Source organism: Hippopotamus amphibius, chromosome 1, assembly GCF_030028045.1.
Source record: "Hippopotamus amphibius kiboko isolate mHipAmp2 chromosome 1, mHipAmp2.hap2, whole genome shotgun sequence".
NCBI classification, from domain to species: domain Eukaryota; kingdom Metazoa; phylum Chordata; class Mammalia; order Artiodactyla; family Hippopotamidae; genus Hippopotamus; species Hippopotamus amphibius.
Genome location: NC_080186.1, coordinates 230,644,916 through 230,660,187, shown reverse-complemented (window position 1 = coordinate 230,660,187; position 15,272 = coordinate 230,644,916). Strand labels below are relative to the sequence as shown.

General features: G+C 37.4%; 1 protein-coding gene across 2 annotated transcripts in view; it reads left to right on the top strand.

The window, feature by feature from the left end:
* Window positions 1–15,272, top strand: part of GAPT (GRB2 binding adaptor protein, transmembrane) — a 38,651-nt gene that overhangs the window by 10,260 nt on the left and 13,119 nt on the right. Inside the window, exon 1 of one of the 2 annotated variants that reach the window (XM_057743180.1) lies at window positions 12,422–12,513. The exons of the other annotated variant lie outside the window; for it this stretch is intronic. The gene's annotated coding sequence lies outside the window, so the exon portion shown is untranslated. Of the gene's footprint in view, window positions 1–12,421; window positions 12,514–15,272 lie in introns of those variants that run through there. 2 annotated transcript variants of the gene reach the window in all.

Sequence of the window (15,272 nt, the reverse complement as noted above, 5' to 3'; positions counted from 1 at the left end):
ACACCACAGAAATACAAAGGATCATAAAAACTTACTATGGAAAATTATATGCCAATGAAAAGGAAAACATAGAAGAAATGAACAAATTCGTAGCAATGTACTATCTCCTAAGACTAAGCCAGGAAAAAGTAGATAATAAGAACAGACCAATTATCAATAATGAAATTGAATCTGTAATTAAAAAAAAGAAGAAAAAATTCCCAACAAATAAAAGTCAAGGACCAGATGGCTTCACAGGTGAATTCTACCAAACATTTAGAAACTATTTCAAAAAATTGAAAAAGAAAGAACATTCACAAACTTATTCTCTGAGGCCATCATCATCACCCTGATACCAAAACTGGGCACAGGTATCACAAAAAAGGAAAATTACAGGCCAGTATCACTGATGAACATTGATGCAGAAATCCTCAACAAAATATTAGTAGACTGAATTTAACAATTATGTTAAAAGGATCACACACCATGATCAAGTGAGATTTATCCTAGGTATTCAAGGATGGTTCAGCATCTGCAAATCAATAAATGTGGTACATTGTATTAAAGAAACTGAATAAAAATTATATGATCATCTCAATAGATGCAGAAAAAGCTTTTGACAAATTTTAACATGGATTTGTGATAAAAACTCTGAACAAAGTGGGTATTGAGGGAACATACCTCAGTGTAATAAAGGCGGTGTATTGACAAGCCCATAGCTAAAGTCATACTCAGCGGTAAAAAGTTGAAAACATTTCCTCTAAGATCAGGAGCAAAACAAGGATGCCCACTCTCTCCAGTTTTATTCAACATAGTATTGGAAATCCTAGCCATGGGAATCAAACAAGAAAAAGAAATAAAAGTAATCCAAATTGGAAAGAAAGAAGTAAAACTGCCACTGTTCACAGATGACATAACACTATATGTAGAAAATCCTAAAGATGCCTCCAAAAGCTACTAGAGTTCATCAATGAATTTGGTAAAGTAGCAGGATACAAAATTAATATGAAGGCCATTTCAAATGTCTGCTTGAAAAATAATGGAGAAATTTTTTCCTTATACTGTACGATCCATTTGAATTTAGACTCCTTCAGAGTGTTCACCACAAACTTCACAATGAAATCCCTTTCAATTGGAATTTTATGCATGGGTCAACATCAACCTACATCCCCTTAAAAATATTTTCTTGGAAGTAAAGAACCTTCTTTTGTCATTCTACTTTAATACTGACATTTTACGATATCATATTTTACTACTTTTAAGACTATTTGATAAAACAGGTCACTTATTATGCATTAACCTTGAAAATTATTTTATTGGGAAATCTATGGGTAATCCAAATGGAAAATAAAAAACCAGGGGAAAAATTTGGCTAGATTTAGTTTTAGTTTCCCATCAAAACCTTCCATACAACACAAAGACATATGTGAAGATTATTAGAGCTATTCCAAAATAGTGCTCTTAATGTAGAAGAAAGAGTTAAAGGTATTAAACTTATAAATGTATTTATGAAATTCAAGCTTGATAAACAAAGCATATTTAACACACAATGACAAAGTGCACTCCATCTCTTTCAAGGATGGGTGTGAACTAGTTCCACCCCAGTGATTGCTCAGTTTACTTGCTGTTGTAGCCCAGGGACTTCTTCCTCCAAGAGGAGTTCCAGTGTCATCAGGAAGGAAGGCACATATATAGATGTGAAGCTGTTCTGTTTCAAATATCCTTTCCTCGGTGCTTTTTTGGTCCCTCCCAATAAAGCCTTTTCCACAGGAGGCAGGAAGAGTTGCAACTCAAGTTTGTTAAAATGCTTCAGACACAAACCACTCTGGAACAAGCAGTTAGCATGGGTCACACGTTGTGCTAGCCTTGTGCACCAGAGACTGACCTTATATTCTTCTTCCACCTCCTTGGAACTGAGCTGTTTTCATTAACTAAAGATCTTTTAAAGAAACATTTATACTCCACTTATTAACTATGAGACCTTTGGTAAGTTATTTTGAGTCTTTCCCCATCTTGAAACTGGAGATAGTACTACATACCAAATAGGATTTTTGTGAGAATTAAATTAAATATTCCATATAAGATGCTTTTGAAGGTGCTTGGGATATATCACATTCAATAAATATTACCCATGAGGAATTTCCTATAGCAATGACTCTAGCAATTTAGCACTTTTCCTTTGTAATCCAGGAAACCATCTGAAGGGAGAATGAATACTAAAGCCACAAGCTCCACCTTTTTTAAGAAAAGCTACAGAGAAAGATTGCAAAATATTTATAATGTCTGTCAAAAACAACCATAGTTGTTCAAAATTTATATTTAAAAATCTATCTTAAATAACAAGTAGGTCACATAAAAGAGAAAACACTAGCTATCAGGACAGCTGAAGCAGTGATTCTTAACTGGGACAGTTTTGTCCCCCATAAGGGAGCCTTTGGCTATATCCAAAGACATTTTTGGTTGTCACAGTGGGGGAGGGGGATGTTATTGGCATATAGTAGGTACAGACCAGTGAAGCTGCTAAACATCCTGTAATGCATAAGAACGCCTTTCACAGCAAAGAATCACCTGGCCCAAAATGTCAATAGCTCTGAGGTTGGGAAACTCCAAACTAAAATAATGCTCAGAAGCAAATTTATAGCTTTAAATATTTATATCAATAAATAAAGAATGAAAATCTTTTTAAAAAGTAATAAAACAGAAGAACTGTTAGCGAGCCCAAGCTCTACCCTTTCCTTGAAAAAAGACAGAGGCAGAGAAACAGAAAGTGTACTTCAACAGAGTAACCACAGAGGAAACTTTAAAGAATAAATGGCAACTGCTCCATATAAATAATTTAAATCTAAGATGAGATGGATACTTTCCTAAGAAAATATTTATCAAATATGACCCCAGAAAAAAATCAGAAGTTTAAACTCACCAATTTCAACAGAGGAAACCATCTAGACCTGATGTCTCCCTAAAAAGACATCAGGTCTAGATGGTTTCACAGGGTAATTCTATGAAACTAATAAAGTTAATATAATTCAAATACTGTTTAAGCTGTTTCAGGTCATAGAATAAGATAAAAACTTAGAATTTATTTTTATGAAGCAACTGTAACATTGACATCAAGGCCTGACAAAGAGTACACAAAGAAGACTAAATGTAATTTCACTTGTGAATATTTATAGAAGTTTTAAAATAAGACGTTAGCAAACAAAACCCAGCAATGTAGTAACAGAATATTAATTACATCATGATGTAGTAAGAGTTTATTCTAAGAATGCAAAGATGCTTCAATATTGAGAATTTAATATCATTGATCTACAAATAAGAAGCAATATTAATGATTTATATTATAAACATAAAGAGAAAATGTAATAGTCATTTTCATAAATGCTTAAAAGGCCTCTGACAAAGTCAGAATCTATTCTTAAAAAACATTCAAACTGAGAATCAGTAGATATTTACCTACAATGATAAAATATAGCTCTTAACTCGAAAGCTAGCATTGTGCTTAGTGGGAAAACACTAGATGCACTAGAACTAAAATTAGGAAGCTGCAAGGATGCTTATCTTTATGATAGTACCTGATACTCTACCAGAAGTACTGGACCTTGTAATTAAAGAAGCAAGATTACAGATATTAAAATGGAAAGGAAATAAAACTATCACTGTATATAGATGATGTGACTGTCTTCCCAGAAAACCCTGGAGAATAATTCAAAAGGAATCACTATAAAAAGTAGAATTCAGTAACAGGGTACAGAAATTGATACTCAGAAATCAGTTAGAAAAAGTAGTGGAAGAAAAGATCTTACTTACAAAAGCAATGATAACAATGAAAAGCTAACATATCTGAGAATAAATAAGAAATACTCAAGACCTATATGGATAAAACTCTTGGAAAGACATAGAAGAAAACTTGGACAAATGGAAAGCCATACTATGTTCTTAGAGACGAAGACTCGGTATATCTTAAAACTGTCTGTTCTCCTTGGATTAAATTATAAATTAAATTCAATCCAAATAAAGTTATTTTTTTAAAAAAATCTAGGCTAGAGGATTCTGAAACTCATATAAAAAATTAGCAAGACTGTAGAGGAAAACCCTGAAATAAGGACCAGTGCAGAGTAGAGGGTGGCGGGGTAGGGGTGGCGGGGAGCACATTTGCCTTGGCAGGTACTACAATAGACCATAAAGTTTCAGTAATTACAATAATGTAAAACTGGCACATGAATGGTCAGGTAAATCAATGAAACATAATTGAAAGTTCAGAAATAGGCCCAACATCTATAGTGTTTTAGTATTTTATAGAGGTACCTAACTGAAATCAGTGAAGTTAACCTCACTGTTTAGGTATTTACTAAATGCCAAAAGTCAGCGTGGTAACCACTGGGAAAGAATGTAAAAAGAATTCATACTTTATACCTTAATTCCAAACAGATGAAAGTTTGAAATATAAAATAGGAAATCATAAAACATTATGGGAGAGTTCCTTTTTAGGCTTGGAGTTTGGTAGATTTTTAGCTATTACACACAGTCCAGAATCTATAAAAGAAAAGATCTGTTAATGTGACTATATAAAAACAAAAACTTTTATCTTAAAAAAAGTAAGTAAAGTCAAAAGATAACAAATTGGAAAAATTATTTTCAACATATCACAGAGAAAGGGCTTATCTTCCTGTTGTATAAAGAGCTCTTATAAGTTGATTAATAAAAGACTATTAGCCAATAGAAAATACATGGTTCTTATATTGGCTTAACCTCACTCATAAGAATAGAAATTGAAATTAAAACTATGCTGAAATACTATTTTTTACCTATGAAATTGGCAAAATCCTCAAAATTTGTGCGAATGTAGATTATTAGTGAAGTTAAGGAAATAAATACTCTTGGGTGTGGCTGGTGGGAGTGAAAATTGGTACAATTTCAGTAAAAGGTAACTTGGCAAAATCTATCAAAATTAAAAATTCATGTACTCTCTTACTTCTAGGAATTTATCCTATGGAGATAATCCCATATATAAAATGATGAATTATAGGCATCAGTAAATAAAGCAGCCCGCTGACCAAATTTAGTCCAATGTGTGCTTTTATAAATAAGGTTTTATTGTAAAATAGCCATGCCTGTATGCTTACATATTGTCTGTGGTTGTCTTCATGATACACAGCAGACTTGAGACCATATGGCCTACAGCCTAAAATGTTTACTATCTGGCCCTTTATAGAAACAGTTTGCTAACCCCTGATATATAAGATTATTCATTGGAGCATTGTTTGAAACAACGGAAGACTAGAAAAAAAAAAACTAAGTACATATCAATAGAGAAATGGTTAAATAAATGTTGATATCTTCATATAATGAAAATGTAAGCAATTGTAAAAACACAATGAAAAAGCTTTTTAAGTGTTGATATGGTAAGATCTCCAAAGTAAATATTAAGGAAAGCAAATAGGACAGCATATGCTGTACTAAACATGTTTCCTTAGAGTGAAAAGAAGGGAAAGTAATATATTTTTATAGTCTTAAATGTGAATAGAGCATAAAATTTCTGGAAGTATTAATAGGAAACTAATAACAATAAGGGTTTTTCTCCATTTACTTGTTTATACATTTATTTTTGCAGATGCGTTATTTACTTTTCTGATCACTTTTTTATAGGTTTTAGTGTTTGGACCAAGAAAGTAGACTACCTATTTTAAAATATGTAAAAATATTTTTATGATAGGATTCAGCTCCTCAAAGAGGCCTTGTTGGTCTACCTTCCCTCTGTTACTGTCTATCATGTTATCAAGATTTCTGATGCATACCTTGCTTTGTATTATTTAACTATTTGGTGGTTATTTTTCTTCCCCACAGATGTGAAAGCTCCATGAGGACAGGTTCATTACTTTCCTCAGTGCTGTGTTCCCTGTGTCTACAACAGTACATGGTACAAAGTAGGAAATCAATTATTTTTTTGGATAAATAAATTTATAAATATAAAACTGTTGAGGAGACGAGACAAATTCTAGATTGGTCTTGCATAAATTATTGAACCTCTCTGTGCCACAGTTACCATGGGGATTACAATATTGTATAAGGTAGTTGTGATTAAATAAACCAATGCCAAGAATGTGTTTAGAGCAGTGCCTGACATATAGTAGAGATAACGTTAGTTACTATTTAATATCCAGGAGAAAGGAAGGGGCAAGACAAAGAGCTAGCAAGGCAACAGGGATGGACAAGGAGGAGATAACCCAAGGCCTAGTGGACAGATCTCTCCAGCATCTGGTTTCCTGAAAGTAGTTGAACAAAAATGAATGGAACGAACAAAGAGAAAGAGTGAGCAAATAAGCAATGTTTTTGTTTGCCTTTCTGGTTTGTTTTTGACTTGGGGAAGTAGAAACAGAGAGGAGAAGCATCTAGGAGGCTGTTACCACCAGCCTAGGAGAAGACGTCCCCGCTCTGGACATGCTGCCTGAGGGAAGCGGCAGCTTAGCTGCTCCGAGGGCTGTGAGAGGTGGGTGTGCGTCTCTAGGTGCCTGCCTAGGGAGGCCAAGTGGGACAGGCTTCCTCACCTCTGCTCCAGGGGGCCAGCCATAGCAAACAGTCTAGTGCCTGCAATGGCCATGTGGATAGGAAGTGACCTGTTCCTCTTGAGAAGTCCCAAACCCACTTTGTCCAAACACCTCCTCCCACCCCTCTCCCACCATGGCTCCCGCATCCACACCTAACTCAGCTTTTGTGAATTCAGGAGTGCAAAGAGCAAGGCCGACTCTGGGGGCTCAGTGTGGTGCCTGCAACCGGGGACCTCCAACCACTGGGGTAGGGGCAAAGCCCTGGCAGAGAAGGAGGGATCTGAGCTGCTGGCATCTCACTGTGGAGCTGCAATGACAGGTTGACAACACAGGGCATGTTTTTGTTTAACATAATTGTGAAAAACAATCAAACATGTAGAATTGTAGAAGGGGCACTGTGAATGCCTACACATCCAGCACCAGATTCAGCAGTTGTTTACACATATTCCCCCCACTCTCTTGGGTGCCATTTAAAAGTATGTTACAGATATCGTAACATGCTGTCCTTAAATACTGCAGCATGTATCTCTTAAAATGAGGAAATTCTCATATATAGCTGTAACACTTTTATCGCACTTTGCAAAATAAACAGTAATCCTTCATAGCCAATACTTAACTCACATTCACATTTTCCCACTTGTTCTCCGGATGCAATTTATAGCTGATTTGGTTCAAACTAAGAGCCAATCAAGGACCACAGACTGCATTCTATTATGACTCCTAACTTGATAAAGGTGCGAGTCAGTCCTTCTTCTGGCTTTTTGAAGAAACCAGGCTAGATGTCTTCTATAATGTCTGTTTTCTGATTTTGTTTTATTTTTTCCTAGAGGTTTCATTGAATGTATTCCTTTGTCTGTATTTCCTTTAAACTTGAAGTTAGAAATGCAGACGAATTTAGATTGGGGCTGAGCATGTTTCAATGAGATACATCCGAAAGAACACTGTATAATCCCCATGTGTCCCATCAGGAGGCGCGTGGTGCTGTCCCCCGGTTCCTGACAGTCACTCTGCTCTCTGTGTTAAGGTGCTGGCAGCCAGATCTCACAGTTATAAAGCTGAGGGAGTCTGCGGGCAATGCAGGAAAATTTTTCCATCAGCCATTCACCTAATGATGTGATCCCACCTTGATGATTCTTAATAGAACCAGTTATATCATTCATGGATGCAGAACAGTGATTTTCTGATGCTGTCAGTTCTTTCTACGTTTATTGTTGCTGTTCTATAAAGAATATTTTCTCATCACCAGAGGTGCGGAGAATAGGGGCAAGGGGAACTGGATGAAGGTAGTCAAAAGGGACAGATGTCCTGTTATAAGATAGATTAGTGGGGATGTAATATACCACATGACGACTGTAGTTAACACTGCTGTGTGATATATGGGAAGTTAGGAGAGTAGATCCTAAGAGTTCTCATCACCAGGAAATTTTTTTTCTTTTATTTTTTTTATCTATATGAGACAATGCATGTTAATTTAACTTATTGTGGTAATCATTTCACAGTATATGTAAATCAAATCATTATGTTGTACAGCTTCAACTTATACAGTTCTGTATGTCAATTATATCCCAGTAAAACTGGAAAAAAATGTCCTTATCAACTGGAGTTATATTGTTATCTTCAACTATAAGAAGAGTAAATTAATGCATCCCCTTTAATACCCAGTTTTCAGAATAAGGATTCCAGTGTGGGCAAGGAAGTTTTTGTTTGCATGTTTACTTTTTTTTTCTTTAAATACAGTTGTGGTCTCATGAATTTTTATATGTCTCGAGTGTATTAATCAATTATAGTCACTGTTTTTTAAAAATGCAGTCCCATTCAGACAACAGAGTTGGGAAATACATTTTTAAAATCAGGAGTTTAAATTGACATTTGTCAATTCAAATTTGACCTCTAGGGTTTTTTTAATTCCTTTGATTTTATACTCTCCTCTTAAAATGAAAATGTTATTTTAGAGTGCATAATCATTTATTTGCTTTAGCGATATAATATACATAAAATGACTTCCAAATAACAATACCAATATTACTACTAACAATAAAACCACTAAATTTGAAGCTCTTTTTTGACCTTAGAATACATCTTTCCAAAGGTTTGCAGCAAGAATACAATATTCTAGAGTGCTCTAAAGTAATTGTTTCCTCTGTCTGGTTATGTTAAATTCTGATACACAGTATCTTTCCTTTTCCAAGTATTTTCAATTTTAAGGATTACTTTTTTTGAATGTGTAAAATATTTACATGATTCAAAAATCAAAATTACATAAAAGCGTACTCCAGGAGGTCTTGCTTCCATTTCTGTTAACTTAATACTGTTTATGCCCCACCCCCATCCCTAACCAGTCTAGTGTCGGGTTTACCTTACAGAGTTTCCTTCTGAAAATATAGGCAGATATGTCTGTCTATCTATATCCACCTACCTATTTACCTATCTATATGCCTATATATCTATATTATATTCATATTCAAATACTTTTATTTCTCTTTCTTTCTCACACAAAAAGTAGCATACCCAGTCCTCACTCTGAATCTGCATGAGACTCATTGAATCACCCAGCAGCCGGGCAGACTGAAGAGCCTGCTAGAAGATTGTGATTTTGCCTTTGTCCAGTGCAAGTTCAAGCCAGAGACAGTTTGGTTGTTGGTGACGTAGTTGAATTTTATCTTAGGCTGGAGGTAGTTGAAAAAACACCTTCACACAAAAATTTACAGATTTTATTGTCATGCTGACTATGATGTGAAAATCTCTAGTTAAATGTGAGATCTTCAAGTAGAAACATCTGGTTGGTGTTTCTAAACACAAAAAGAGATCAATAGATTTCTGAGTCATCCCCCTAGAGGTGATAATTGGATTTGTGAGAATGAGTCAGTTCTCCAAGAGAAAAAAATATAAAGTAACGAGTAACAAATTTTGTAGAAAAGTCAACTCAAATGAGGATATGCATGTACTGGAATGTCTCAAGGAGTGTTGGGGCACATAGATAGTTTCAAGGAAATCAATTTACAAATTCCCAGCTGTTACATGAACTCTTCCCTTTTTCCTTCAAAATACCCCATCTGCTAGTTCTCCTTTCCCAATTTCTCTTTCACAGTTGCCTTTCTCCCATTTTACAACAGGAGAGCGTGCCTCTCATCTGTGCATTCACCCTTCTAACCATCCACCCATCTGTCCAGAATTTTACTCTTGTGCATTTCCTCCAGGCATAAATGTTACTGAACCGGGTTCATTTGCTTGACACATGGCAAGCCAAATGCTGAGACACCAAGGTTTGCAGCAGAAAAAGGGTTTAATTCACGAGACAGTCAAGGGAGAAGACAGGAGAACAAATTCTCATATTTGCCTCCCCAAAGGTGAGGGGCTTGGGATATTTATAAGACAGAAGCAGAGTCGTCTTGGGTATAGGGAAAGGAGATTAGAGGTAGGAAAAAGGTGAGGTAATCAGTGCTCTATGCAAGCATATCTGAGTTACGTGCTTCTTCATGGGATGCATGGTAAGAAAGTGGTCGTGTTAGCATGATCTGAAAGTGGTCGTGTTAGCGTGATCTGAGGGTGGAGTTTTGTGCCCTCTGACATCAAAAGGTCATCTATGGGACACTCATACAGGCCCAGTTGGCAGGTCAGTGGTCCCAACCAGCCTTAACCAGCTCAAACTTGAACTAGACAAAAGATTACTCCAAGTTTCTAAAAAAACAACTTCAGCAACCATTACCATAGTGACCCATATGTCAGAAGTGTTATCTATTAGAGGACAGTTAAAGGAGTCTTGTGATGTATTGTCTAGGTTACCTGAAGTTTGGAGAGTATGCAATTTGCAGGAACAATTAAAGGCAGCTTAGTCAATGAAGACAGGTTACAGGGTATCATTTATTTAAGCAAGTTACAGTTTAAGGGATCCAATTAATGACCGCCCTCAGTTTCATAAATACCTCTGGAGCCCCCAGAACAGAGGGAAAATTTGAGACTGTAGAGCTTCTGAAAGGAGCTTCCTCCAAGTGGCAAACCTGTGGCCAGGCTTCATGCCTCATCATTTCTTTTCTTTTTCCTTTTTTACTTCTTTCTTTTCCTTGCCAAAACTTAAAATCTAGAAGCAAGATGTTGACACAGAGACAGGTTTTAACACATTTATTTGAGTTAGAACACAAAGTCAATTTTCTGATTGATTTGTTTGGCATTGAAAACTGTGGTTGCCAATTAAATTATGTAGTGGAGGTTTTCCGTAAACCGAAGGTGCTGCCCATCAGCTTTGTCAAAGATGTATTAAAGGCACACATTCAATATTCACTGTCACATATTATATCCCTTGTGACCCTTAATCTGATGAAAAAAATTTACATATCAACTTAAAAATGTGTGAGGTGGTACACAATTTTCAAAGTTATTTTGTTAGGGAGTACAGGAACCAAAACATCTGAAGTCCTGTGACTTAGAGGACCTGAAGAGACAGAAAAGGGCCAGGAAAAGTCAGGGCAAGGAAGAGACCCAGAAGAGAAGGCAGAAAAGGCTCCAGTCCAGGAGGTAAGTGTGATGGCAAAACAAGAGGGGTAGTGAGAAGTGCTCAGCATTGCAGAAAGGTCTAGGAGAATCATAGCTAGATACAAATCTTTGTGAATGCAGTTTCTGCAGGTGGGATAGAGTTAACAGTCTATTTAGATCATTCAAAAAGTTCGGCAGTGGTGACGAGGAAAAGAGAACACTGTTCATAATACTATTTGCCAGGTCATTAGGGTTAAAATGGATTTTGTAACTGAAGGGACAATTCAAGATGTTGGACAGTGACGACTCTTTGAAGGAATGTGGGGTGAGGCGGCTGCGGGGGCATAGGGAGAGGAACTTGCCTTCAGGAGAAGGAAGATACCTCTTCCTCTAAAACTGCAGGAGTGAGCAGAGAGCTGTGGAGACAGCTGGAGAGGAGGAAAGTAGCCAGAGCCTCCACCTCCAGGCCATGGTCTCAGTGAAGTAGAAAGTGAGGTCCTATGCTGAGAGTAGCCATCTGGGTGCAGAGCAGAGGAGTCCAATGACTGCTTAGACGTTATGCCAAGAAATCTCTAACAGAAGAGAAGGAGAGAGGACCACTTTAGGATTGTGGCTCATTGTAATTTTCTTATGTTTTTACAGTGTAATTTTATCAATACTGTCTCCTTTAAGCTTTATATTTTTCAAATTTCCTACAATGAACAAGGAATAAAGAATTTTTTTTTTCAAAATAAGGGGTCAAAAAATAAAAGAGCAAGGAAGGTGCAGGTAAACAATGTCATCAGCCTACCTCAAACTAAAAACTTCTGCACAGCAAAGGAAATCATCCCCAAAATGAAAAGGCATGACACAGAATGGGAGATAATATTCACCAGCCATTTGTCTGATAACACATTAATATTCAAGATGTACAGGAAATTCATACAACTCAACAGCTAATAATAATCATAACCCAATTAGAAATGGGCAAAAAACTTGAATAGACATTTTCACAAAGAAGACATACAAATAACCAACAGCTGCATGAAAAGGTGCTCAACACCACTAATTATCAGGGAAATGCAGACCAAAACCACAACGAGATGTCACCTCACACCTGTCAGAATGCTTGCTACAATAAAGACTAGAGGTACCAAAAGCTGGCAAGGATGTAGAAAAAAAGAAATCCTTGTGCACTCTTGGTGGAAGTGTGAACTGGTACAGGCACTATGAAAACAGCATGGAGGCTCCTCAAGAAACTAAAAACAGAACTACCATATGATCCAGCAGTTCCACTTCTGGGTATACATCCAAAGGAAACGAAATCATAATCTCCAAAAGATATCTGTGTCCCATGTTCATTGCAGCATTATTTATGATAGCCAAGGTATGGAGACAAGCTAAGTGTCCGTCAATGGTGGAGGAAGAAAATGGGGTATGTGTTGGCAGTGGAATATTCTTCAAATGCCTTAAACTAAAGAAGGAAATCCTGTTACTTTCAACAACATGGATGAACCTGGAGGGCATTCTGCTAATTAAAGTAAGTCATGTCAGACAAAGACAAATATTGCCTGGTATCACTTATATGTAAAATCTAACAGAAACATCGAACTCCTAGAAACAGAGTAAAATGATGATTGCCAGGGGATGGGGGGTAGTGGAGGAAATGAGGAGAGGTTGGTGGAACGGTTTAAACTTTCAGATATAAGATGAATAAGGTCTGAGGAGCTAGTGTATAGTATGGTGACTATAGTTGACAATACTATATTGTATAATTGAAATTTTCTAAGAGAGTAAATCTTGTGTTCTCACCAAGAAAAAAAGTAAATATGTGACTCATGAGTGTGTTAATTCAATTGGGAAATCCTTATATGTATATCACATCATCACATTGTACACTTCAAATGTATCATAGGATGTCAATTAAACCTCAGTAAAGCTAAAACATTTTTAAAATAATGTCATCAGAAAACTCCCTTGGTTCTGTAATACTGTAACATAAAGGAGGAGTCATTGCATTTATGTAGAGTAGTTGGATGTTTCTGAGTTTGTTTTGTCAGTCTGAGGAGGTGTGTAAAGATGTCTTCTGAAATGGTAGATGAGTGCTTTCAAGCCGACTCCCCGCAGCCGAGCCCACCAGCTGCAACAGTCAGCCATACTGTCTGCTCCAATTTTGCTGGCCCTGAGTATGACGGTTTCTAAGGATCAGTTTGCATAGAAGTCAGGTTTATAACAAAGATAGTGATGACTTGGCACATATACAGGAACTGGGTGTGGGGGAAAAAATGTTCATTGCCTAACCCAGATTTTCAGCCAGTAGAGGGCAGTCTTCTCTAGGTTTTTGGTTTTACAACATTTGCTCCTGGAACATAATGGCACTTAAACTCTAATAGTTTTTCCTAGTGGTGATACAAGTGTCAAAGATAGATAAAGCCAGACACTAGGTAAAGTGGTAAGGACAGGTTATAATGAGTAACTATTGCAGTAGGGAAAGGAGTTCAGCATGAACTGAACTCAGCTTTGATTTACACTGCTGTGACTGGGTGTTTTAAAGGGAGAGTGAGGCTGGGGTGTTGGTGAGCAGAGGCTCAGCGGAGTCAGGAAGGTCAGAGTTTGCACAGAGCTGGAAGGGGTGGGGGTAGGTCCATGCGAAACCCATCTGGGTTTGCTCACTGGCACTTACCAAAATTAGGCTCCTACCCTCCCACAGAGACTGGGAGAGGGCCTCTATCTTCAAGTATTGGCTAGAACAAATAGTAAATTCTTTTGGCAGCAATGAGTCTTCTCAGGCAGGTACTTTAAGTGGGTGTGAGGGTCATCCTAGGGGTTCAGTCTTGAGCTACTAGAAGCTATGTTTCTATTTGTTCAAGTCTTTATAGGCCAAGGTTGAGGCCTGCTTGAGAAAGGTCTTGAGAGGAGCCTGGCTTGAGTTTGGTCAAGGAGACAATTTTTGTCACAGGGAATGGTATTAATACTAGTTTTATTGGCAAAAATATAATTCCACTACCTGCTTCTACCAGTGGGACAATGTTGGTACGTCTCGACTTATTGGCAATAATCCTACTTTGGAACTGCCTTAAGATCTCAACAGAATTTGGGAGAGTGGAATTGCTGGGTCATATGGTAGTTCTGTTTTTAGTCTTTTGATCTCCATACTGTTTTCCATGGTGGCTGCACCAATTTACATTATTATAGCAGAATAATGCTGCTATAAACATCCTTGTGCAAGTTTTTGTGTGGACATAAGTTTTTAACTCCTTTGGGTAAATACTAAGCATGATTGTATGATAATTACATGGTAAGAGTGTGTTTAGTTTTGTAAGAAACCACCAAGATTTTGCAGCCTTTTAAACCTAAGGACAGAAAGCTCCAGTAAGCCAGGCCTTAATACTTTCCTGCACTTGGCTTGTCTTGACGATATGCTACCAGGATACTTGAAGCCCCCTTTCACCACACAGAAATACTCTTTTTTGACATACCCCTTAAGGCCATACTCAGAAGCAGAAAATACAGAGCACCCTTTGTCTCTGACCTTGTCTCCACTAGACATCCATGTCTAGTCCATGCTAGAGGCCTACTAGCTGCTTGATGATGAGCTGTACATTTTCATGCCACTTCCTAGACCTGTCCAGAGACACCCCAGCCCACCAAAAGGGGCTTTGTACAAACTCATGGAGGTTGATGCAACTGGTGGCCTCATGGCTCAACACAGCTTCTCTTCGCCGGAGAACCTCATCTAACAGTGGAGATCTTGCCATGTCTACATGAGCTGAGTCTGTGCTTGCTCCGCAGTTTTCCAAACTATTTAGGGATATATGTATGGTGAAACTATAAAGAAAAAGCTGGATAGCTGTTACTCCGGAGATGAAGGAAAACAGTTGTCGTGGGGTGGGGCAAATTGGGGGCTTCCAAAGTACTGGTGATTTTCAGTTTCTTTACCTGAGTGTTGATACATACAATGATGTAACATTGTGCTAAAGGGAGCAGATAATGCAGGGTCTGAAGGCAAGAACGAGCTGAACGCATTGGAGGATTTAAGAGACAGTAAATATGTCTGGGGTTTAGTGAGGGAGGGAGGAGGCAGGGGCCAGATTATGGAAATCCTTATCAGTAAGAGTTGAGGTTTAATTCCAAGGCTATAGGAAGCCACTCAAGGGTCTTAATAAGCAGGAGGCTGATGAGGTCTGATTTATGCTTGAGAAATAGCACTCTGTCAGCTTTAAGGACACAGTATTGTAGGATGTCCAGGGTGGGATAAAGAAGACCAGTAAGAGACCGTTACTTTTGTTCGGGCAGAGA